The 25,875-nt window shown below is 45.9% G+C and overlaps 1 long non-coding RNA gene across 1 annotated transcript; it reads right to left on the bottom strand.

Annotated features, from left to right (window-relative positions):
• Positions 1–1,469: 1,469 nt before the first annotated feature.
• Positions 1,470–18,293, bottom strand: LOC119699670. Its single transcript, XR_005256496.1, has 3 exons — positions 18,099–18,293; positions 5,781–5,833; positions 1,470–1,807 (listed from the first exon to the last, which is right to left on the bottom strand). It is a non-coding gene; the product is annotated as an uncharacterized LOC119699670 (long non-coding RNA).
• Positions 18,294–25,875: the final 7,582 nt, after the last annotated feature.

The following is a 25,875-nucleotide window of genomic DNA, read 5'->3' on the forward strand; positions in this document are numbered from 1 at the left end:
ATGTGCTACATTTAGAGGAGCAATTCTACTCAGGGGCTGAAGTTGGCTTTCAACCTGTGAACCCCTACCAACAATAAAACTTCTTCGGGATAAACTCTTCACTTATTTAATGTTATATCACTCTATACATTCAGACTTAGAATTCACCATTAGCCTTTATGAGAAGAATGGCTATTTTTAATCAAAAGTAAGGAAAAGTCACCATCCAATCTTGTTACCTGATGAAAAGGGGACAACAAAGATGTAAGACATTTTGTGAAACAGTAGATTTGCCCCTTAATATGAAGTTTCAGTCATTTCAGTGCATTCATCATAAGATACATGAGATAACATTGATCTGCTTGAATTTTGTCTGGTTTTTTTTTGGTTGTAGACATATTTATCTTGCTGTCATATACACAAATCCTTTTCCTTCCTGGTGAGACATAGAGAAATGCCCAGGTTCAAAATTTTTGACATTTCTGTGGAACTCTTACTACTGTCTTTTGACATTTCTCTCCCAAAAACTCATTAATGTAGAGCCTGCAGCTCAGCTTCTTCTCAGTAAATAACCCTTGGCTGGAAAGGACTGCCTTTCTCACTTGCATACAGGCCAGCCCAGCAGTCTGTGCAACCTCTCTGGATAGCCTGCTCCAGGGCTCCACTGTCCTTGGGGGGAAACCTCTTCTCCATGTGTTTGAACCTCTCAGGAACATTTGGTGACCGCTGTTTCTCTTCTTGCTGCTGCACACCCTCAAAAAGAGGATAGCTCTGCCTCCTCCAGCAGACACTGGCAGGCTGACATCAGGCTTCCCAGTTTTTATTTTTCCCAGACTGAAAACCCCCACACCCCTTAGTGTCTCACAGGGCAAGTTCTCATGGCACTGGGGACACTTAAGTGCAAAATGCTCCATGGCCATGCTCCTAAGGAATCTTCCAGAAAGCTTCAAATCCCAAATTTGCTTAAAATGAAGAATTGTTTGAACGCAGGACCCTGAAATATTATTTTTTTATTACTAAATCACATAATATTCAGGTTATATGGCAACGTGTGCAAGCTATTTTTGTTGGTAGGTATCAATAATGGTTAATAACAAAAGCTGACATATCCCACTGTGAAATATGTTTGAGCTGGAAAAATTAGGTTTTCCAGGTTTATATGTATTTCTCAAGGTCTCAAAGGTCTCAAAAACAAAATATATTTGCTTTAAAGTTAAAAACTGGAATTAAAAAGAATTTCAAACAAATATTGTAACTCAAATTTGTGCAAAAAGTGCACAATAAGTGCAAAAAGCAAGTCAGTTTTTGGTTACCATTAATGTAGGAGCATTTTTCCCCCTCTAATAGCAAACAACTTCCTTGGGGGAAAAAAGATTCTAATGCACTTTTGTGAATAATATTCATGGCAATAAAAGGTGGGGGTTTTTCTAGCTAGCTTGTACAGAACACATGATCACTCCCACTGCATGTCATAAATTTGCACAGTGGAGCACTCTTGGCAGTCTTTTGATGGGACCATTTTTTAAATTATAATAAGTAGATCTCCTCAGCCTCTCCTCCAGTCTTGTCATAAATCTATCACACCAGCCCCTGGCTTTCCATTTCAGCCCACACACACCTGCCTCATCCCCTTATCCTTTCTCCAACATTCTTTATTTGTGCATAGCAGCTTCTCTCAGGAGGATCTCACAGCTTGGGTGTGCAGCTCGGCTTCCCATGCAGCAGGGTAAGTGCCAGCGAGGTTGTGCTGGCCAAATGTTGTGAGAAGCAGCACAACTTGCACAAAAAACTCTTCTTCAGGTGAGGTCCCCATGGCAAGGAAGTTGTCCTGAAAGAAGGAGCAGAGGCTGTTGAAGCAGCTGGTGTTCCTCAACCTTGCCCAAGACAGGAATGCAAGACCAAGATCATAACCTTGTGCAGATCTGGCAGGAGTTTCAGCACTTTCTTTCCACATTTGAACTGGAGGCTGCAACCCTTTCACTGCCATGCTCCTTTTGGATCAAAACAGAGCCCACCCCCCATTCCTTCTCCAAATTCACCTTGCAAATTTCTTACAATATTATATGTTCCTTTTCCTGAGTCTGGACGCACCATGCTATAGGAACAATAAATTGTGTAGCTCTCATACTGAGGTGCCCGAACTGAACTGACAACCCTCAGAGCAGAACCATGGCCCTGTACCTCTTTTAATCACCATGCCTTCTTTGGGGCATGGCTAAAACTTCTGCCATCAGAAGTCACATTCAGAAATGTTTCATTTTCTGAGGGTTGCTCTCACACCTCCAGCACAGCTGACACCACAGTCCTGTGTAAACTCCTGCCTCCCCAGCCTTGTCACATCCCAGCCTTCCTGGCTCCCACAGCCACAGCCTTTGTGCTGCTCCATCGCGGAGCCCAGCTGTGCCACAACTGCACCTCCAGCTCCCACAAATTTTCTGCAGCAGATTCAAGACCTGGAGAGTTGTAGTACCTACTGCCTCACCCTCTCATGCCCCAGCTTAGCCAATTCTCTGCAGAGCCACATCTGCTGGGCCCCAGGAGCTGCAGCCCTGCAGAGTGTCCAAACCATGTCCCACACATGGCCAAGCCCCGCAGGCAGATCCATGAGGGCAGTTCTGTGGCACTGTGGCCTCTTTGTGCTAACAATCCACGTGCCAACTGCAGCCCTTTGACACAACCAAGCAGCCACCATTATTCACCTGCACCCAGAGACCAAAGGAACTTTGCAGGAAACTCATCCTCTCCCTGGGAATAATGCAGAAACTCATCCTGTCCCTCGGAACCATGCAGTGGAGGCCTTCAGTGAGGGCTTCAATGTGAGAGTGAACAATGTGCAGCAGACTCCTGCCTCTTGCCACTGCCTTTGCCCAGGCACATCACCCAACATCCTTGAGACTCTTTGTGAATGATCCTAGACAAGGCACCTCAGCTGATCATGAACCCAGTGCACTGACCCTGTGGCAGAAAATGAGCAAGAAACCCAACTCTTGACAAGCCCATGAGTTCACTCTGAGCCCTTCGTGGGAGTCGTTCCTCTAGACTGCAACAGAGCATCTCCTCTGCCCTGGCTCAGGCTCCCACAGCATCAGAGGTGAAGCACATCCTCAAGCAGCTTCTCTCCGTTCGCTGTTCTGGGAGTCCCAGACAGCTGGCTCTAACACAGGCAGCAGCTCTGCAGATGTCCATGCTCAGACATTTGGCTTCCCTGCTCTGGGCCAGCTGCTGGTGAGAATCAAATCCCTGTTCCTTCCCATCCCTTCAGCGTTTCTAGAGCTGCCTGAAGGAGAACACTGAAGCTTTTCTCCTGAAAGGAGGCATCCAGGACTGGGCTCCAGCTCTGTGCTAAGTCCTCCAGAGCTGCTTTTCCCTTGCTTCTCCTGCTTCTGCACCACACTGGGACAAGGAGAAGTGACAGTGCTCCAAAGGGGAGGCTTCCTTCAGAGGTGGAGTCAATACCCTGTTCAGAAAAGTCAAAAGGCTGTCTAAATTACCAAGCGCTTTTTTAGAACTCCATGGCCTTGGGATTGGGAGAGGAGATGAGGAGGATACTTTTGTGCCACTCTCCTCATTTTCCAGCTCCCTAGGTTGTTCATGAGAACAACGTGAATCCTAAGCTTTAGATTTTCACCAGGAAAAATTAGCATTTTTTAATACTAGAATTTTCCATGCAATTAGGTAAATACTTCACTTTGAAAATCAAGTTTGGGTCACCTGCTGCATCCTGCAGGTGGCCATAGCTCAACACTTTGATTTTTGTGTGGTGCCTTTCGACAGCCATGGGGCTGGTCTCCCCTGATCCCTTCACATGCCTCCCCATTTGAATCCACATCCTCTAGGAATGTGTTTCTCATATTGCAGTGCTTTGGCCTCGGAGTGTTTATTTGAACAGACAGCTACAGCTGGGGATTTTTGTTTCTGCCCAGACTTTGAACAGCTGTTTGCAGTTCCACCCAGCCCAGCTCCCACCCTCTGGTGGGAAGCACGTCAGGCTGGGAGGAACAAAATAGCAGCAACCCTCGGGGTGCCATGGATCTGCAGTGGGAGCGGGACACAGCTGGGCCGGGCGGAGCAAGGTCAGCAGGGAACCAGCTGGTGAACTGGACAGGCCAAGTGTGGAGCTCCCTGACTGTCATCCATGAAAAATGGAGGCTTTTTATGACACAAATGGAAGATGACCCTGGCTGGAGAAGGGCTGACAACATGGGAAGCAGTTTTGTGCTGCTCCTCTTCTCTGCGTGGGTCAGGCCCAGGGGAGGGTCACCGAGGTGGATGTGCTCTTGTTACCCAGATATGTTCATGGCATTTGTAGACGGGCATTGAGCACAGATGATGGCATCAGTGTAAGAAATTTTTACCACTTGGAACTAAAGAGTCCCAGGAGACTCTGCAAAATACAAACTGTGCTCTTCCAAGGATGTGGCTTATTACTGGCTAACCCCAATGGTTGAGCTGCCAGGAAACAGTCCTGCTCTTCCACTGTCCCATCCCTGCAACCTTCTTCTCCCTCCTCATCAGTTTTGCTGAGGGACACTGGAAGTTTTGTGGAATGGCTTTTCTAATCTGACTGGAAAATAGGTTTAGCTCAGGTTTTAAGGTTTTTGGCTGGGGTGATTTTCAAGCCTGATCACTGACCTGGCCTGATATACTGAGCAGGCACAAGGGCACTGAGCTGATCCAAGGAATGGAGTTTAAAACATATGAAAAGAGAACCAGTCTGTGCAAACAAGGTCAAGGATCAGACAAGATCTCATGGTTACAACCGGGCACAGCTGCTTTTTCCATACAATGCCTCACAGTCTGTCAGTTTGCTGATGATGCTGCTGCTGCAGCAGAGGTTCACTCTGCAGGAGAGGACTTTCTCTTGGAGAACCATCTTGCAGGCAAGCCTGAGCCTGGACTTTGTTCTTTTTCTGGAGAAATGTAAAATCTGAATTGTTCTGAAGGGAGTGGGAAGATCACCTGAATTTCTTGCAAACATCAAGAATTTTTCCCTCTGTCCAAAAAAACAGTAGAAGAAATTCAAAACGTCTCTGTGGTTAAGCAGAAGGCTGCAGTAACACATCTTCAGAGTGAGCTGTTGTTCAGATGCTGTCCTTATCATGGAAAAAAATCAACAATGGTTTTCTCTCCTCTCCCACCTGCCCAACAGGTCTTCAAGGAGAGGAGAGAAAACACACACAGGATCAACATTTTGTGTTGCAAAGAGCATGGTGATTTGAATCCTGAAATTTCATGTCTTCACAAAAGTATTGTTGTCTCAAAACTACTATTTTGCTAAGATGTAATTTTTAAATTCTGTGATATCCAACACTGCAATGAAAAACAAATCAAAAATCCCACTTCAAAAAAAAAAAAAAAAAAAAGGTTTTATTCTGAAATTATGTTGAAGCCAGACCCATCTACATAATGTGAATCTTCTCTTTTGCAGTAAAATTTCAGGCTAAATGAACATGGCTTTACAGTGTATTTTCATAGCAAGTGACTCTTTAAAATGCAAAATAATTTCCTGGCATGTTACACACCAAAACTCAGGAATGTGGGAAATCCAGCTCAGGAGCAAGCTGAGAGTGTGCCTACTTGGGTTCTTTGTTAATTAAGATGGATTAAGTCTTTGCTGTGGACTGGAGATTTCTCAAAGGTGGGGCAGCAAGGTGTTGTCTCTGGTGAGATTAGGAAATCTCTATTTTCGTTTCCACTGCTAAATACCCCAGACAATATAAATGTGCAGAATGTGATCTGGTAAAAGCTTTCAGTCTCAGCTGAGGCTTTGCATTCCAGCTGTCAAGTTTTCACTTGTTTACCTTGGAGCCTGGCTTCAAGGGATACGATGGAAGAGATAATTGGAGTGGAGTCCCTGCCAGCAAGAGAAAAAAAAAATGTTTCAATAAAAAGTATTTTATTCTGCTATGGATACTTATATGAACAAATGGCACCCTTGGGTACAAACCAGAAATAATCCTAAGCATTTCTCTCCTTCCCTCTCTCCCCAAACCTCCCCTGCAGCAGGTTTCATACCACACACAACATCACTGCACACAGATTTCTATCAGTGTTTCACTGCAATGGGCCCCAGGAGCTTTCAGAGCCAGGATTGCTGTGCTGTCCAAAGGCACTGTGGAACAGGAGTTCAGGAGCTGAAACTGAGCAGGGCCTGGGGGTGTCCCTCTCACAGGCACATGCCTCTCCTCCTCATTTTCCCTGGACATTGCCATTGCATCCTTGCCCTGGGGAAAGGCTGAGCCCTAGGGCTGCCCCAAGGATGTACCTGACACCAGCCCCCAGCCCTTGCCCACCCCCTGCATCAGGGGGGTTTGCTTCTGTGATTTGTCCAGTGCAGAGATAAGGATAAACCCTGAAACTCTAATAGGACCTCACACTTTGAACTCTGCTTCCCTCCCTGTAGCAACCCAAATCTGGCTTTCAAGAGATAAACGGTTTCCAGGTTGTCCAGGCCCAACCTTTGAAAACATGCTCAAAATCAACTAACCTTCTTATATATTAATAGCACCTCTCTTAACCTTCTGGAGGAAGTACGGTGTTTACGTGCTGACCCTGTTGTCAGAAAGCCAGAAACCCAAAGTCTGACTGCAATAGAAAGTCACAGGGAAAATATCCCAAAGCTCTGTATGGCTCATACTGAATTTTGCTGCACAGCCCGGCCTCCCTGTGCCCCCTTGGCAGCTAAGTCTGTAAATTAGATAAACTATTTGAACTGGCCCTTCAAATCAACTAACTAGCTCTATAGCAAGTCATTCAATTAGCATGGCAGATGAGAAAACCCTGTCACTGCACATTTTCATTATTACCTCCTAAGGGAACTTGAACTCCAGTGAAGATGTGGCCAGTTAAACCAGCAACTGAAAGCCCACATGAGCATCTCATGTATCACAGCCGTGATGGGAACTGGGATGCTGGGAGTGGTGAGCAGCACCCCCAGCCAAACTGGTTTTGTCATCTCCAGCTGGGAGCTGCTGCCTCTGTGCCAGACAAGCTACTGGAGTATGGCTCCATGCCCAGTCCTGGACTGCAGGACGAAGGATGTCCCTGGGGCTAAAGCTGTGCACATGGTAGGACCAGCTCCTGACTTGGGGAGTGACAATGCACGACCTCTCCACACCCCAACAGCATTTTGGAGCTGGCAATGGCTCTCCTGCACCTGCAGGGGTGATGGGTCAGTCAGCTGTGGCCAAAAAGGTGATGAATTTCCAGTCTGCTCAGCTCCCTCACCCCGCTCCCTGCAGGAGCACCGAGGCCGGCACAGGCAGCCCTGGTTTAGAAAGGTTTGAGACGCTGTGGCCTTTGCCATCGTGATTGCTGTGGTGTCATTTGAAAGTCTGATCTGTCCTCCCCGGCCAGGTCCTGCATGGGCCAGGAAGTCTGCCCTTGATGACTTTGTGGGAAGCCAGAACCCACCACTTCTGCCTGGATCCTCATCTTTCTTTGTCTGCTTTCTTGTTCCAAAGCATTGCATTTAACTTTGCAAAGTTAACCCTTTAGGTTTCTCTTTTGAACATGATTCTGCAAGCAGTGTCTTCACTGATAAATTCATGTATGAATTTCCAGTTCTTTTACAGCTATCCTTCTTACCTTGTCCTAGCAGGAAGAATAAATAATGACACTAATATCATCATGCCCTTCTTAAGTGATAAATGACTTTTACATCAAGTATGCAAAGATCTGGGGAATGCACAGGCCAGTGTCCCACTGCACATTGCAAAACAATGACAAAAATGAACTAAAGGCTCCTCTTTTTCACCAACTATCCAAGTCAACAAAAAGTTTCCTTAATTAGGCTGTTTGGTTTGATGTTTGTTTCTTAGCAGGAGGAAGTTAAAAAAAATAAGGCCCTGAACACCAATGGTGAGTATAAATTTTGTTTTTCTTAATGTTGCTGTTATTTTCCGGCCACATTTTTTACTCTTGAACACTTCCTGTGCAGGATTTCCACCAGACTTCTTACGTGTTCTTGCCCCAATGTGCAGCTATGTTCATCCTTCACTGAAGACAGATACTCTCACACAGAGACAATCTGGTTTTTTAAATGCATATGGTGCTGTTAGCAAAAGCACATCTGGATGATCTTGAGGGAGTTATTCATCAAAGGCCTAATTCAATATTTCAGAAATGCTGTAAATTCCTTTTTATTTCAGATTTTAATATTCAATAGGCAGGGTCTGCTGCCAGTGACGTGTCCATAAATGCTGAATTGACCCCTCCGTGCTGCTTTGATTTCACAGATTTGCTGGAACATGGTGTTTGTGTACACAGTGGAAAAGAGTGTCAAAGCACTTTGATTTATGCCAGATTTTTACTGCTCTCATTAATGCCATGCTGTGGCTTCCCCTCTGGAATGACTGGGAGCTGATGGTGCTATGGGCTCCTTTGGAAGGATCCTAATGTCCCACCATGGGTTCTCCCAGGACTAGGAAGGGGCAGTTGGCTTTCTTAGATCCCAGCCCAAACTGTAAGAACTACCACAGAGTCTCCTCTTTGCTCTTTTTGGGCCATAATTTGGGATATGAGGCTTGGAAGAGTGCAATGTTTCTCAAAATTCCTTCAAAGTCAAGCCCAGTGTGAGGCACTCCCAGAAAGCACTTCAAATAAGAAAAGCATGAGCTTTAAGTGTGTCAAAATAGCCCTTCTCCAAGAACTGCAACAAAAAAATAACTCCTACTGCTGGCTGGTGCTGAGCAGACTCAGCAGGAAAGGCACAAAAATGCAGAGTCCCTGGTGACACCTGAAGGGACTTGCCAGGGTGCTGCCCGCACCAGGCTGGCTCCTGAGCAACAAAGAGCCTGTCAGCTCACTGCTGCTCAGAAACCCGAAATGGGAAACTCCAAACAAGCACAAAGCAGCAAAGCAGTGAAGAAGAAAGCTCCTTCCTGCTTGATCCAAACAGAGCCAGTTGTTGGTGAGCCCAAAGGCACAACAGAAATGCCACCGAGGCCGGATTATCTGTGCATAAATCCCACGAAGCAGGGGGCATTCCTGCATGGTGCTGGGGGCTGCTTGGCCTGCTCAGCCACCAAAGTGCCTGCCAGGGTTCTGAACACACTTTGCTTCAGCAAAATGGCTTGACCCATCCCAAGGCTGAGCCCCAAGCCTGGCATGGTGCTGTGCCAGCCAGGCTCCCTGAACCCTCATGGGGGTGGTAACAAAAGCCACCTGCTCTTAGGGGAGAAAGATGAAACTACAAGTTCAGAAGATGTAAGAGCTTGAGTAGGGAGGGTAAGCCTTTTTAAGTGATCAGATTAGACAGAAGCAATATTAGTAAAAGGCCAGATACTGGTAGATTTAAGGCTACTGTGTGAAGACTTGTTGATTTGAATGGGTGCAAGGGAGAGCCCTGAAGCAGCAGGGTTTGAGGAGACTCTCCAGGCTTAGACTCTGATGCTTAAGGCTTTCAGGTGGTCTTTAGGCAAGGATGGGAGGCTGGACCACATCCTCTCCATGTGTCCTTTCCAACCTGAATTATTCCCTGGGTCCATGAACATGGTCTAAATGTGCAGAAGAACTTCCTAAAGTTTCTAAAGTTGAGAAACTGATGGGTTAAGAAATGCATGTTTACTGTGTCTTCTGGTGAGTGTCCTTTGCTGAGGCTGGAAATATCTCAGTTCAGTTGCTGGCACTGCCTCAGACTTTCTGGGTGATCCTGAACATAAAAACAGTTGGACTAGGTGTCCCAGGAACACAGCATCCTTTCTTTGCCAGGAGCCAAAACAGGTGCTGGGTAAACTGCTGAACCACTAATGTCTATGCTGCACTTTTAGTGCCCAAATGTTCAGGGATGAAAGCAATACTCTCTTCCTTCTGCTCTTTGCCTGTCTCTGGAGCCGAGCCCTGTTCTGTCTCTGTGTTTTTAAGTGATCCAGCACAAGAAGACCCAAGTCTCACCAAGCCCTTGCTGCACTCAGCTGCAAACTCCTCTCTCCTCTGATTGCCCACAGGCACAGCACCATGAAAACATTGCCTTCTGTCACTTAATCTGTCACTGAAGAGCAAACCCTGGAGGATAAATTCAAAGACTGCTTGCTCTTTTTTTTTTTTTTTATGCAATCCAGAAACATGTTTCCACTTCTCTTTGGTTTTGAAGATGGTTTTACAAAGAGAGCTAGCACACAAGCCAGGCAGCGGTTTCCTCTTTGCAGGTGCATAATGTCAATCACACCCTCCTGCCTGAGCTTTGTCCTCCTGCCTGGCCTGCTGACAGTGTGGGATGTGCTGAGGATGGGAAAAGGATGGGACATGAGATAATAAATCCTCTGGCACAGCTCAGCTGCCCTCATTGCAGAGTGCCTGTGCCAGGCAAAGTGCAAAACTCTTCTTCCACCAGAGCCCTGCAGAGACAGGGGTTACTTTGTTGTGATTTAGAGAATCCAAAGGTTTGTGCCAAACCCTAAACCAAACACTTGTGTTGTCACTGATACCATTGCAGGAGCGAGCCAGAGGCATCAAGCAGTAAATTCAAGAGAATTAAAACCATCTGCTGCCCAGGACTGCCAGCCCGCATCTCCCTGCAGAGTCTTTTGAGGCAAGCAGTTTCAATATCCAAGTTACATTTCCTTGAAAGCCACCTAAACCAGCCAGCAATGCTGTCCCTCTTGCACACAGCAGGAGATAAAAGCCAACTGGAGCAACAATTTTACTGGAAATTCTAGATCTTTCTAGGACACTTCAAGAAAGTCTTGAGTTGGAAGGGACTTTAAAGACCATCTAGCTCCAAACTGCTTGCCATGAGCAGGGACATAACCCACTAGATCAGGCTGCTCAGGGCCCCATCTAACCTGGCCCTCTAGATCTTTGCAGAGCAGTCAGATACATGTTCATGACCAGTGAATGCAGACACAGGTGTATACACACATCTTTTGGCTGGATCCGTGTTCTCACATTGGTTGAACGCTTGTCCTAAGGAATCTCCCATCTAAACAGGCATCCATGTGAGTCTAATTTTCACAGCCCAGTGAGCAATGCTCTGGATTCCGCATCTGGGATTCCAAAAGTGAACAAAATGTGACCAGAGACAGTGATAGCACATTTCCTTACAAAGGGATGGGAAACAGGTCTGATTTATTATTTATAATCAAGAGGCAAACACCATCAAGGGGGCAATAAGATAATTTTTCAGTGGACTGCCTAAAGCTGAAAGAGGTGTCCTCTCAGTCTCTTTAAATTCCTGTGAGCTGAAATTGCCCCCATCTTAGCAGCAGTTTTCTCCAGAAGCAGGCTAGTGCTCTCAGTGCCTTTTGCCAATAGCAGCTATAACTACATTAAAAGGATGATTTGCAGAAGCAGAAGGAAGAGAACATGTGCAGAGCAGTGTTACACAACATTGAAGGAGTCTGCACACTTCTGTTGTTCCAGCAAACCTCTTACAAGGAGACTCACATGCTCCTATTTTCTCTCTGTACTTTGGAGATAAGACAATTTTGAATTCTTTTGTGTGATTATCTCCTAGATGCAGAACTTTGACTAATTGCAGCCATTCAAGGGGAGCTCCACGACCCCAAAACAATCCTCTGCTATGAATGGCTATTGTGATCCCATCAAAACAATGGCACGGGATGTCACACATCCCTTCCTGAGCTTCAGAGGGATGCTCAAATGCAAGAACTTAAAAAGGAAACAACATTTCTATGAAGTGGAAGTGACTGCAGTGTGTGCTGCCACTTCTCTTGGTGTTTGTGTAAGTACATTTACCTCCAAATGCCGTCCTTTCTCCCCAAGCCTGAGCTGTAATTAGAATTCTACCTTTAAATCTGAATGCAATTTGTAGGCTTATTAGGGCATCCAGCAGCAGTAATGGCAGTAATTACAAACGTGCTCAGTGTTCAGAACTAAAGAAAAATACACTAAAGATGAAAAATGCGATCACTCAAGAATTCTTTTGAAACAACACAGGCAGAAACGGGCAAGTTTGCATGGCTATAAATATCACCAGCACAGAGCTTATATTATTTAGGGCACGTGTGTGATGAGGGCTCTTCTGAAAGACGCTGGGCAGCGATAAAGCTTGAGAGCATAAGCAACCTGGGAAATATCAAAATATTATAATCTGCTTTGGAGACACACTGCTTTTCTTTATGGCTTGCAAAAATATACTGGAGATTCCAGCTGCACTCTGCTGCAGGAGCGCCTGTTTATGGCAAAGGGAGAGGGGGAGTGCACGGGGAAGTATTGCTAAAGGAGTTGGCAATGGATCAGCACGAGCAACTTGGTAGCAAGTTACTTTAATGGCATTGTATATCCTGTCCTGAGAGTCATGGTGAAACCTCTCAGGGAACAGTTTGTAATAACCATCTTGCAGTCATTCCACATGTATCATCAGGATCCAAACACATGCAGCGTGGACACAAGACAAACTGGTAGGGATCTTGGTAGTCACAAGTTGTTCCTTGGGTCCTTAGGAGAAATTCTGCTTGAATTTGGCAATGTCTTGAACACAAACTGTTCCCAATAAGCCATCAGGAGACCTAAATTTCTCTGTTTTTCTCATCTGTCCTCCAAAGAGCAGGAGGACAAACTGAATATGTCTAAACAACAAAGTATTGTAGCTCATCTCCTAATTTTATCATTTTTAATTTATCCATTAACCATTTCTCTGAGTAGCTCCTCTCAGACACTAATAAACTTTTATCATAATAAAACTGGGAGGTTTCCCTTTTTTTCAACCTGTGAAATGACGTATGAGAAGGTAGAATTTCTCCGATATTTTTATTTAACCCCAAGCTGCTCCTTTCTCCAGTTATCACACCATACAAGCCCAAGCTGTGCACCCAAGAGGTGTCTGACTCCAGGCACTTGGTCTCAGCACCTGCACTACCACAAGGAACAAGCCATGTTGTGGGACTTCTGCAGTTCTTCCCTTGCTGCCTGGGGAAACAAGGTCCTAAGCTGAAAATGTGACAGATGGTGTTGGTGGTTGATGAAATTAAACCACAACCTTGTTCTGCAGAGCCAGGCAGAAATCTAACATGTCCCTGCACCGTGGACAAGTCAAAATTAAATGTTTTCCACCTCAAACAGCACAGTGGTACTTCTCCAATGCTGTTAGCAGTTTAGGCGTAGAGGTCAGAGGTAAGAGAAGTGTTTCTTGTGACACACAACCGTTTCACATGGTTGAAGCAGGAGCACAAAGTGCCACTGAAACAGCACTCATCTCATGGCCCTGCTCTGAGCACTGATGCTGGAAGAGCTCTATCCAAGCTCACAGGGCAGCTGCTGCAGAGCCAAGGCTCCAGGTATGGGTTAGATGGAAAAGACATGGGATCCACCCAGATTATCCTCTGCAGTCCCCTAAAGGCTGCTTGGAAGGTTGCATCAGCTGTCTCTGCAGGCAGCAAGCCTGGAGGAAAGTCCCCTGCTTGAACACACCTGGCAGGTTAGTGATTCCCAGCCCACAGGAGGGTCTCAGGCCATCCCTTGTGTCCCTGGGAAGTGTGGATTCCAGTGGGCTAGGAAGCCCTTGTGTGCAGAGCTGGCCTTAGAGCCTGAATGGTGTCCCAGCTACTCTCCTTAAAAGTGGCATTAGGCTCAATTTGGTTCCCTAACCAGCAGTGCCCAGGGCAATTAAGGCACCCTTTGGCCTTTGCTTCCTTACTGCTGCAAACTCTGTGCCTATCTCCATTTTGGCTTGTTAAGGGCATCCCACATGGCACAGAGTGTCTGTATTTCTGCTCAGAAACCAGACTGACAATACTCAAATCCTCACTTTTTAAAAAATATTGGCATCCACAACACAAGCTCAAACTTACAAGATAGATTGCCTGTCAGTTCATGTTTCTGTATGCAGGATCCAGTGCATGTGGATGAAGATATAAATACACATGCCCAAGCTTATACAAACATTTGACCAGGAGAGCAGCAGCTCTTGCCAGTGGTTTCTGAATCTCATTTTCTAAATATACCTTGCCCCATTCACGGGAGGAACACGGTTTGGCACCTCCCAAGGGGAAACACAGATGTTTGGCTCCCAATCCCTGGAATTTCTTGAACTTCTGAGTACAAAAGGTGAGAGGTCAGAGGTTGAGCAGCACTATTTATTTTGACTCATTTTCTACCAATTGTTCAAAACCACGCACAGATAGGCATTTCAAGACCCATGGGGTCTGCCTGCATAGCATGGCAAATTCCAGTCATTCCTCCAGGCTGATGGGGGCTATTCAAGCCCCACTGAGGTAAAGTGGATCCACCAGCCCTCAGTCTGCTGAACAATGACCTGTTCCAGACAGACCATCCCATCCCCATGGCACCAGTCCTATGCTCCATGGGGAAGAAATCCCAGGCCTCAGGAACTGTCTCACCTGCCAGAAAGCTGGATGCCCCACAGAGACAGCCCCAGGGAGGATGTCCAAAAGATTTCTTCCTTTTCAAGCAGGACCTCAAGAGAGAGAAGGAGAGAGGAGACACTTGCTGGACCTCAAATATTCCTTTTTATCATGCATATAGACTTCAATTTACTTAAATTAAAGGGGGTGGTGAGGGCACTGGAAAAGGTTGCCCAGAGGAGCTGCGAATGGCCCATCCCTGGAAGTTCAAAGCAAGGCTGGATGTGGCCCTGAGCAACCTGATCTGGTGGAAGATGTCCATGCCCATGGCTCCATCACCACGAACTAGGTCATCTTCAAAGTCCTTCCCAACCCAAACCATCCTGTGATTCTGTAGATTTCAGGAAAAAAAAGTCTGCAGCACATCCACAAAGTAGAAGGTGGTTTTTAGAACTAGGTCCTCAGGCTTCAGGCAAAAAAACCCTGCAGCCCTAACAAAAGAGCTAGGATCAGCACTGTCCCTTCTTGTGTCACTCTCCTAAGGGCAGGTAGCTGTTCCCGTGAGGATGGGGACTGTCCCATAGCTATTTTCCCCAGCCCAAGCAGTTAGACACGTGGTTATCAGAGAGCATTCCAGGCTTGGGCAGTCACTGGGATGGGCACCCAAAAGCTGCTCTTCTCTGATTTGCCCTAACCCAAATGGAGGAGCAGCCTCCAGCTGCCCTGAGTGCTTTCTGTGCCACCAGAGGATCTACACTCACCATAGGTGGTGAGCATGGGTGAGCATGGGGCAGTTTCATCCAAAAAAAAAAAAAGAAATAAAAAAGCCTAGAATTTTCTCCAGCTGCTTTTTCTGTAAATATATTCTGTACTGAAAACTAAACACTGCAGGAACAACTGCAAGGATTCTCTAAACAGCAGCTCAGGGTGGCATGATCGCTGTCCCTGACATTATTGCTGCTTAAATAATGGGAAAATACATCACAAATGCTGGCTCATCTCTCCATCCTGCTCCCATGTCATCTGCAAGGGCCATACTTGACCAATACTTGTCACATGAAAATGTCCCCAGTTGGGAGAAAAATTCCTGCCACAGAGGTGGCACTCACTCTGCACTACTTTCAGGTACTTCTGTGGTGAAAAGAGAGAGATCTGAGACATCTGCATCCTCCAGTCTGTCCTGCTCACCCAAAGGCTTTTGAGACCAGAGGGGTTCATGCATCAGCTGCAGCCTTCCCTTATGCTAGCTCTGAATCACCATCTGGCACTGGGTGGTTTCCAGCACCTGGGAAACATGAATATGGATCAATGCAGGCTTTCTTCATCCCCTTCCCCCTGTCCCTGCCTTGGGCATGCTCTGTGCTTACATCTGCAGCTTCAAGGGCTGCAAATACCAATAAAGATGTAAGCAAATGAAAGTTTCAGCCTGCATTCTCATTGAATGCAAACAAGATGTTTTTAGAAACAGTCCTATTTCATTCACTTATATGTTCTCTGCTGATTTAACCTCTCACAGAAGTTTTTTGGGTTGAGACGAAGTGGTAACATTTCATTCTGGTATCTCCTCCCATTTTCTCCCCAGTCCCCAAGACGGTCTCAAATGCACTGTCATCCAGCTTCCTACTGCAACAGGTAGAAAATCTGTTCAGAAGTTGCAGCAAGAGGACAATCTCCTCTGTGGTCATTCCTGCCATGCCTGCTCCAGGTCAGCACCACCAGGGCAAGCCAATCTACCTAACCTGGGCTCCTACAGCAAATACTGAAGTGATCTCAGGGCATGCTGCAATCCAAACAAGTCTCCATGTGAGAGTTAAAGCAATGCTGTGTCTTAACCACTGAATTAACATTTTAAAATTTACATGTACCCAGGTCTCTATTTTTTTCCTGTATTTCTACAGTACCTAGCACAGCAGCGCTCTGGTTCATCCATGATGTTCCCAGGCATGGTCCCAAAACAAGCAAGAAGTTGCAAATCAGCAATCTGAGTCACCCACTAAAATGAAGAGGAGTGTGGCTGTGTTTTCATTGGAGCAGAAGCACTCTCTGTATCATTTCCAGATCAAGAAGCAAACTCCAGGAGGTCCAAATTCTTTGGCCTGGCTACCAGACCTCACCGGGCTGACTGTAGGGGCACAGTACAGCTGGGTTAATAGTCACCATTCCTGTAAGAAGTTTAGTCACACAGTGCTGCTGATGACCCCCTCCCACAGCAGCAGCAGCCCTGTGAGGGTGTAGCTGGCACACCATCAGTCAGCAGGACCCTGCAGCAGGCAGTGCTGGTGAAACTCCCTGCAGACAGCAGGGAAAGGCTGTGAACAATGCTTTGAGGCCATGCTGCTCATGATACCCATGTCTGGAAATAAATAACCAACCATTTGCACCTCCAGTTTGTCTTCGCTTAAACGGTCCATCCCTCCTTACCACTGTACAAATTAATTTGGACCCTGACCCAGTGAAGACATTCAGACACGTGCTCCAGCTCAGCCACTGGTCCTGCTGGAGCAGAGAGATAGGGTAATGGCAGGACAGGTTCATCCCTGTGTATTTTCCTATGGATAGTAACCACTTTTGCAGGAGGATGGTGTCCCCAGCTCGATTTATCCCTGGGAGAGAGCTGTGCAATCTCTGCTCTCCTATGTCCTCAGTGCATCCTCCTTGTCCCTGCTACCTGTCTTGGCAATGCTGGCAGACTTGTGGACTAGGCTGGATCTGCCCCAAAGTGCTGGTGTGGTCTTGCTGTGGTTTAACCCCAGCTGGCAACTCAGCCCCACACAGCCACTTGCTCACTCCCCCTGCCAGTGTGATGGGGGAGGGTAAAATTGAGATAAAGACAGTTTGGTAAGCAAAGCAAAAGCTGCACACACAAGCAAAGCAAAACAAGGAATCAGTTTACCCCTTCCCATGGGCAGGCTGGTGTTTAGCCATCACCAGGAGAGCAGGGCTCCATCACACCTGACTGTGACTTGTGAAGGTGAACACCATCATTCCAAATGTCCCATCCTTCCTCCTGCTCACCCCACTTTACATCCTGACATGATGCACATGCTGTGGAATATCCCTGGGTCAGATGTCCTGGCTATGTCTCCTCCCAGCTCCTTGTGCACCCCTTGCTGGTGGGGGAAGATGAGGAGCAGAAAAATCCTTGAGGCTGTGTAAACCCTACTCATCAATAACAAAAACATCCCTGAGTTATCAGCACTGTTTCCAGCACAAATCCAAAACACAGCCCCATACCAGCTACTGTGAAGAAAATGAACTTTACCCCAGCCCAAACCAGCACAGGTCTCTACCCAGGGCTGTTTGCCACTGCTCTTTCATGCCCACAGGGCTGTGCAAAGGCAGTGGATGGGGTAGGCTACAGCCCAAATCTGAGAAGGTTGTGTCCTTTGTGAGTTTGGTTAGATGGAGTGTCACAAATCCAACAGTTTGCAAATGCCACCAGCAAAAGAACAAGGACAGGTTTTTCTGGCCCACTCCCAAGTGAAAAGTGGAGGCAGGGGCATGAAGTAAACAGACAAAAGGCCTCAGTTGAAATCAAGGATGCTCCATCCCTCAGAACAGCTTTCCACCTCTGAATAGATGATGTCCAAGTGCAAATATGGTCCTGCTCAGGGACAGATGATAAGGATTGATGCCATAAGCAAAGAAACAAGATCTTAAATCTCTTGATACAAGTGTGGGAAGCCACTCAGAGAAGCTAGAAATCATGCAAAATGATGGGGGCTATGAACTCAGGATCTTAGATCTGGTCTGCTGGTATTGCTGTCATAACTCCAATCTTAGCACATCATCTGTTTAAGGAGATAGGAAGGGGGAAGGAGTGCAGGGGTGCTGTTATGTATCAAGTGTACATACCACTGCCAGCAGCCTGTCACTGGACAATGAAGAGCGTGGTGATGGAGCCACGGAGTCAGTGCATGCGGCTGTGGAATGAAAGGGAAAGCAGTGAGGGCTCTTCTCTGGACCACCAGGACTGGGGAGCAGGAGAGCAAAATGTCTGCACCAACCCTCAAACTGCCAGAAAAGATGCAAGGGAGAAGCTGTGATCCCCAGCTGGGGCTGAGGGTGGCTGCTGGCAGTCAGACATCTCTGTGTTTATATTCCAGCTGCCTCCTGTGGAAAGTGCACAGAGTCTGGCATTTCAGAGCAAATGTAAAACAGCAGGGACTTTGATTCACAGCTAGGATTTATCTAGGTACTGCCTGTAGTCTTTGTGGTAAAGCTCAGATTTTACAGTTCACTGCCCCAGGTTGTGATTCATTGTGAGAGAGGCCATTAAAAAGAGATTTACAGAAGATATGAGAGAACTGCCCAAATTATCCACTAAAGCTAAGCAGAGTAATTTCTCTCCAGCCAGAATTAAACACCTTATCCTGGTCAGTCCTTTTTTCTTGCAGAAGAAAGATGCACAGATGAACATTGTGCAGCCAGACAGTTCCTATACCAATAACGTGAGCAGGGAGAGGTCTGGGCCTTGGCCCTGGTGCTTCACACACCCCTGGATCATCCTGCAGAACTCTTAGCACAGACTCTAGAGCGGCTTAACCCAACAAGAGTCTCCCCAGAGAGCAGTCTCCTCATTTGGAAAGGAAGAGACATCATCCTCATAGAAATAAGTTGGGCCATGATGCATACATCACAATAAGCAAACAGGGAGCTTGCTGGTTTATTTATTCATTAAATAATGAGCACAGGTACAGGTACAACATCAGACACTGCAGATCTGAATTAGGTTCCTCTAGACTCACATCTTTCATCACTATGGAGGGTGCAAACTATATGATGTGGAGAGATAGGACACACTTTGTCTCTGCTGCTGAAGGAGTTCTAGTCTTACAAAAGCAGTACACATTTATTGAAGCAGACACTGAACATCTTATCCACTGACCCTTAGACTCATAGCACTTGGTACATTATAGCTATTGCTGGCCCAAAGAAGAATAAATTGTTTCATATAAAGTGAAAGGTCCACAAAACCCCAGCATTTAGAAAGCCCCACTCCAGCATCAGACAGTCTGATTTCTAGGATGTTCTCAAGGGCTGCCTGAGAGACCTGCCTTTACCTCCTTCATCCCCAGACAATGACCCTGTTCCGAATCCTGTAGGCACATGCTGGCATTTGGCACTTCCTTACCCTGGCACTGTTCGCCTCACACTTCACCCATGCCCAGGAGACCTCGTTCTCCTTACACCAGACTCAGTGTCACCCAGCTTGAGGCAGGCAGCTATCTTTGTGCCATGCACATCCCAAAGAAGTCCAAAAGAGCTGTAGCAGCATTGCTGTCCCATTACATCATTGCACAGGGACACAGGATCATTTTCATATGATGTACTACTAGCTAAAATAGTAATATGAACCCCTTGCTTCATGTACTGAGGAATTTAGTCGAGACAGAGTGAAGCTGCTAGACTGAACTGCATGGCATCTCTGACTGGACCATGACTGAAGGACTCAAGTATGTGTCCCTGAGGCAGACCCGTGGCTCTGTTGGTTGGGAGGTTGTTGGGTTTTTTGGGGGTTTTTTTTTTTTCCAGTAATATAATCTTCAACCCAGATATAGATGCACAGATAGTGTGGATCACATGAAAATGAGGAGGCTTGAGGAGTCACAAAGGGTAGACAACACTTAGAAAATCCTAGCTGCTGTAAACACATCAGGAAAGGGAGAGGGAGGGAGAGGTTGTGCCTGTGGGAGGGGGGCACAGCTGAAAATACTCCCAAGGCCCATATCTTGACCTTTACAGGAGTTGAATCTTTGATCTCCACAGAGAACTCTCACAAGCCCTGCAAGTACAGCCAAACATCAGCTCACAGACATGCACAAAGCTGTGCCTTCTCCCTCCCTCATTCCCACAGGGGAATATCCCTTCACAGCTCCTCATTTAGGGTCAGTTCTTTATTTGTCAACTTGAGTGCTTTTCAATCTTTTCACAGATTTATTATTATTTATTATTAGCAATTTCCATCAATAACACAATAAATGGTCATACATTTATATTCTTATAAATGTGGGTTCAGCAGGACAGAGGGTGCTGACCTCTCAACAGTCAGGAAGGGATGCCAGCCACCCTCCCAGGTGACAAGGACACACAGATCCCTTTCCCTCCTATTCAGGCAGAGCTCATTCTGCCCCCAGGCTGTGCTGTTAGACTGGACAAGAACCCCAGAATTTACCTCCCTCAGTTTTCTGAAATAGGAGTTAGCTTCAAATCTACCCCCAAATAAGTCTTGTTTTTCAGACAAGAGATCTGGGACATGTAGAAATTAAGACCTGATTAGGCAAGTGGAATCAGTTTGAGGAGTCTAAATACTCCATCATCCTCTCTTGGCAAATGTTTGTATCCCAGATTCTTGGCTTACTTTTCAGTTTGCTTTCTCAAGAACTGCATTTTATTTAGGATTAATATGTGTTGGCATTGTACTTCCACCAATCCTACCTAACCTGCAAACTTTCTTTCCACATCTTTAACAGTAACCCTACACAGAATCCCAGAATAGCAGAAACATGGAATCTGCTGGTTTGGAAGGGACCCACAAGGATCATTGAGTCCAATGCCTGGCCCAGCACAGGACAGCTCCCAGAGTCACATCATGTGCCCAGGACTATTTCATTCCTGTCTATCCTACCAGATAAATAACTGCAATGTCTTGCACATATTCCAGGGAAGGGTAAGACTTCACTGGGAAATAAATGTCAGTCTACAAAGGAGAAAATGTAAGCTTTGTTTAATTTCTGTCTCATTACAAGGGCTGTGTCCTGGCTCTCAGGAACATGAACTACAGCCGAGTCGATTTTATTGTCAGTGAGTAATGGACAATCCAGCTGACTTGCCAGGAAGCACGGTCCCGGGGCTGTGTGGTACACAGCTTCCAGGAAAAAAGGGCCATATTTGTAAACAGAAAGCAACACCACTCATTGTTATGAAAGGCAATTCCCTATCTGAGAAGTGATGGAGCAAAGCCACCAAGCCCTCTTTAAAGGGAACAAGTCTCCCAAACAGGAAGTTCTTAAGGCATGACAACGTCTGGATAAGAGGATAACAAGTACATATATACCTTCCTGCCATTATGCTGAATGAAAAAACTAGTGAGTATTTCATGCCTGTGGAAAGTCTGACACTGTGCAAGCACTTTTGCTCTGCAAAACGTGGAACCAGGCCAGCAGGGACCTACTGAATTCCACTCCACAGGGAGGGTTTGCCTCTCAGCTGCCCTGTGCTCACTGGCACAGTGGTGATGCTGTCCACCCAGCAGGAGGGGCTTCAAGCCAAGCAGAAGCAGTGTGTCTCCTGGGTATCAGCACTCAGTGGTCAGTTCACTTAACAAAAGAGAGCACAGACTCTTCATGCTGCTCAGAAGTCCACAGAAGAGCCAGAGGGGCAGATGTAAAATGGCAAAATGCTGACTTCTGCCAAATCCAGAGCAAAACTCCCACTGGTTTCAATTGACTCAGTTATTTATCCTTGGATTTCAAGGATGAGACCACTGAACATCTTGTCTAAAACTCCCATGAGCAACCACAGTTCAACTCATCCCCCCCAAATCTGCTCGTGACCCACAGCAGTGGTCCCCAGCTCCCTCTGTCCCTGGGCCACACCGGAGCAAGTCAGTTGGGGGAACAACACATCTCTCACTCCTCACAGCCTCAGGCCTGTGTTTTTATTTACAAGACAACATAGGCAGTGTTGTGTTTTGCATGACAAAGAGACCTGCTCATCATGGATGGAAGGTGGCTGGTCTCAGAGACATCCCTTAGGAAGCAGTCTAGACCTGCTTTGAATGTTTCAGGTAGCAAGGAGCCCATGCATGCCCTCAAAGTTCATTCTGTGGTTGACTGTCCTCCTTCACGTGCATTCATGGGATCTGTAGTGTTTTCCTTCCCCCTGGCTGCTCCTGGGAGCATGTGGTTTGGGTACTAATGCTGCATGCTGGCACCAAGGTGCATTACACAGGGAAAAATATGCAGCCCTCCATAAGCAGATTAGGAAACACAAACACCGAGAAGTGAAGAACAGACTGGGAAAAGAACTCTTATCCAAAAAACACCCAGGGAAAGAACCAAGGCCTCCTCTTGGTGAGAAAACTAGGGAAGACATGGGATTTAAAAGTGAAACTGTTGGGAGACTCTGTTACTTTGCACCATTGAAGTGATAGTGTTCCCTCACTTCTGACAGGCCTGTCATGGTCCTGTTTGTAGCCAAGCTCAGTTCTGTATGAACATCAAAATACGTCTCTTTTCCAAGTCAGCTGCATAGTGCACACAGCATCATCTGTTAATTCAAGCACATCTGGATTGTTCAATGTTTTCATGGTCTTATGGGTCTTGTTATACACGAGCAAGGTGCCTGGAGCCCACCAATGTACCGGGCACCACAACAAAAAAAACCATTGCAGCCTGAGGTGGGGTGGAAGCTTCAGGAGAACTCATCAGCCAGCAGCTGGTCCCCACAGCTGCCACACTCTCCAGGGCTCCTCCACATCTGCAGATGTTAAAATCATTGCAAAGTGTGCCTGCGCTGTGATCTTGCTAAGTTACCTCAGTCCTCTGAGCGCACTCTATCCAAAGCATCCTCAACTCTCAATCTGCATCTGGATGTTTTTCTGGGTTAATGAGTGTGAGCAAACCCCACACACTACTCCTACCTCCTCCAAATCTCTACTTTCTTCCTCCCTCTTCTCCTTTCTGCTTTTCTCTCTAGCTTGTCCCTTTGACCTTATTTTATTTTCATTACTCTGCAGTGTTTAAATATCCCTAGCAAAACCTGAGCACTACAAAAAATAAATCAAATGCAAAAAGAAGACAGAAATATTTAATACATAAACAGCTGGTTTGTAGGAATCCTGATGTCATTACTTCAAGAGAATAAAGGAGTATAAATCCTAATGGAAGTCTCCCACTCAGTTGTAAAACATGCTGCTGTATTTACACTAAAATAATCATCAGACAAACAATTATGTGGATTTTTTTCCCAGAAAATTCCATCCTGAATTTGTTCTTAGAGATGAAGTTGTTCATAGCCTTTTACCACCCCCCTCTTTGAAGCCTGCTATTTTAGGATTGTTCCACTCCTTTTTTGCTTCTCTCCCCATAAAACTGGAATTACTTTAGCCCACAGGGTTACTTCATAAAGCCTCCTTCTCAGCATATGAACCCAATTTTATATTTTCAGGCTTAAAAATAAAGGTCTGCCAAAAACTCCCAACCAAACAAAAAAGATGTTCTAAAGAGGGAGGAGAGAAAGCTCCAGCATCCATTGTTTCAGCCTTGGCTATCTCCACCATATTCAGCAGAGTCACATCCATTTTCCTGTGAGGGATGTGTAATCTCTGGATGGATCTGCTTAGTAAAGATTTAGTATTGAATGGGTGATGCCTGAAAGAATAGGGCTGTGACTGTAGTGTGTTGCCCAGGGATGCCTGCTCATTAAGCTGCCCGGAATAAACAATGTATGCATGCAAATTAGAAAACTCTTGGGGAAAAAAGCCACTTACATAGTAATGGCCTAGCTCTCAGAAAATCTGTTCTGTAAAATTAGTTGTTTGTGGAAGACTGCACTTTACTTTCATACTTTCTATTAAGTGTGTAAAAATATATTAATGACTTTTTGCAAGTTATATTGGGCAACATTTGCAGTCGATGTGGTCTCTCAGTAGCTGTATTAAATGTACAGACATTGTTTTAACACAGGTTGTTAGCTGGAACAAAGGGTCAACATAAACCTTCTGGAACAAGCAATCTGAAATTAATTTGAGGCTGTCTTCCACATGAGAAATTGTTTCAGCCATTCCCTAATATCATCTTCCCTCTCCAGACCAAGATTCTGCAAAGAGAATGGGGTTTGTATGTGAGATAGGTGTCCAGACTTCAAAAGCAGGGAAAATATGTCTCAAAACCAGAGCAAATGTACCTTCCAAAACTTTGGTTTTGGCACGATCCCTCCAATTCCATGTGGGACTTGGGAGCTTTGTTTCTTTTTTTTCTCCCCACTGGGTTACCAGTTCAGCATTTTTGACTTGGTTTCCCTCTACCTTGGGCAAAGCCAGGAAAACAGAAACTGCCCCCTAAAAAGGGACAAACACAGCCCCACTATTTACCCCTACACTTCTACTCTGTACTTTCTTTTACCCATAGACAGTAAAAATGAGAAAATTCATAGCAGGCCTAAGTTTGGCTGAAATCAAACACCAGTTTTCAAAAGGCTTTTGGATCCAGAGAGAAATGCCCACAGAGCTGCAGAATACATTGGGTTTGACTGACAGCTAAGTTTTCTCCCTACTTTTCTGTCTGGCTGTGCAACCAAGAAATCAACTATTCCAGACAAATTTCCAGTGCAGAACCTCTTTACAACCCTTCTGGATATGATGTCACTGGGGAACAACCTGACGGTTTCCAAAAAAAATTCGGATTCCTGCCTGATGGCACAATAACAGTGGTAGAAGCTTTAAGACTCACAATAAGTACTGGGAGAGCAGGGATAAATGATGACTGGCATCAAAGTCAGAAATCATATCTTCTGGCTTTCTCCTGGTTTACATCTATCATATGGTATTTTATCTTCCTGGCAAATAATTTATGGTAAGGATTTTGGAAATGAGTGCTTTTGGAAATGTGGTCTTCTAAGTGAAAATGTAAGCATGCCAATAAATGACTTGATCTTCAAATGTATTCAACAGCCTATGGCTCCTTCAGAAATCAGAGCTGTGGAGTGCTCAGTGCTTTAAAAATGAGTCTCATTTTCTCTTGTGCTCAGCTTTGGATAAAAGACTTATTTTAATGTTCAGAAAAGGAGGATTTGCTCATACTGCATAATCAATCTGTAATCCTTAGAGCTTCTAAACAAGAAGTACTGCTGTTAATTCCCTTATTCTGGTGTGATTTTGAAGGTGTTCAGTGGAATAAATTGGAAATGCAACTTGGAACTTTTTTTAATATGCTTTGAGGAAACAGGATCCAGATGACAATTGATGTGACATACTTGTCACCTGCAGCGGAAAAGCCCCGCCGAGAGGGAAGCCATAAGGCTTCTCCCCGTGCCCACAGCATCCTACGCAATTTGTGGTACAACAAAAAAGGCTTTGCAGCCGTGTATTTATTTGTCTTGCTTAGTGCCCTTTGTGCTACTCCCACACATTGGACTTTAAAGCTTTCTTTGAAAGTTTTATTATCTTTCGCATTTCGCAGCCCTCAGAGGCACTGCTGTTGCAGGGTGTTCTGGGGAACGGGTGGCAAAGCGCTCTTTGTTTCTGCTGAGGGAAGACCCCGAAGGCCACTAAAGCTGCTCAGCAATGTTTCCTTTTAAGGACGAGCTGAGGGAGGCATCCTGCTTTCATCCTTAAATCTTACCAGATGAGAGGGAAGCTGGTGCTGAGGACCAGGCAATGATGACCTGTGCTGAGTTTCCCCAGTTAGTGGAGATGCAGCCAGTGGACAGGCATTGCCAGGGCACTGAGAGCCAGGGGCTGAGCTCTGTCCTGCAGCTCTCTGTGGCTCTTCCTCAGCATCTCCCCCGTAGAGCAGAACTGATCATCTCACTGGATCGGCTGGCAGGCTGCCCAGCCAGCTCTGCCATCGCTGGGGACAAATCAAATACTGCTGACATTGTCTCAGGTCCACGTGCATGAGAAAGCAAA

Source organism: Motacilla alba, chromosome 3 (genome assembly GCF_015832195.1).
Source record: "Motacilla alba alba isolate MOTALB_02 chromosome 3, Motacilla_alba_V1.0_pri, whole genome shotgun sequence".
Classification (NCBI taxonomy): domain Eukaryota; kingdom Metazoa; phylum Chordata; class Aves; order Passeriformes; family Motacillidae; genus Motacilla; species Motacilla alba.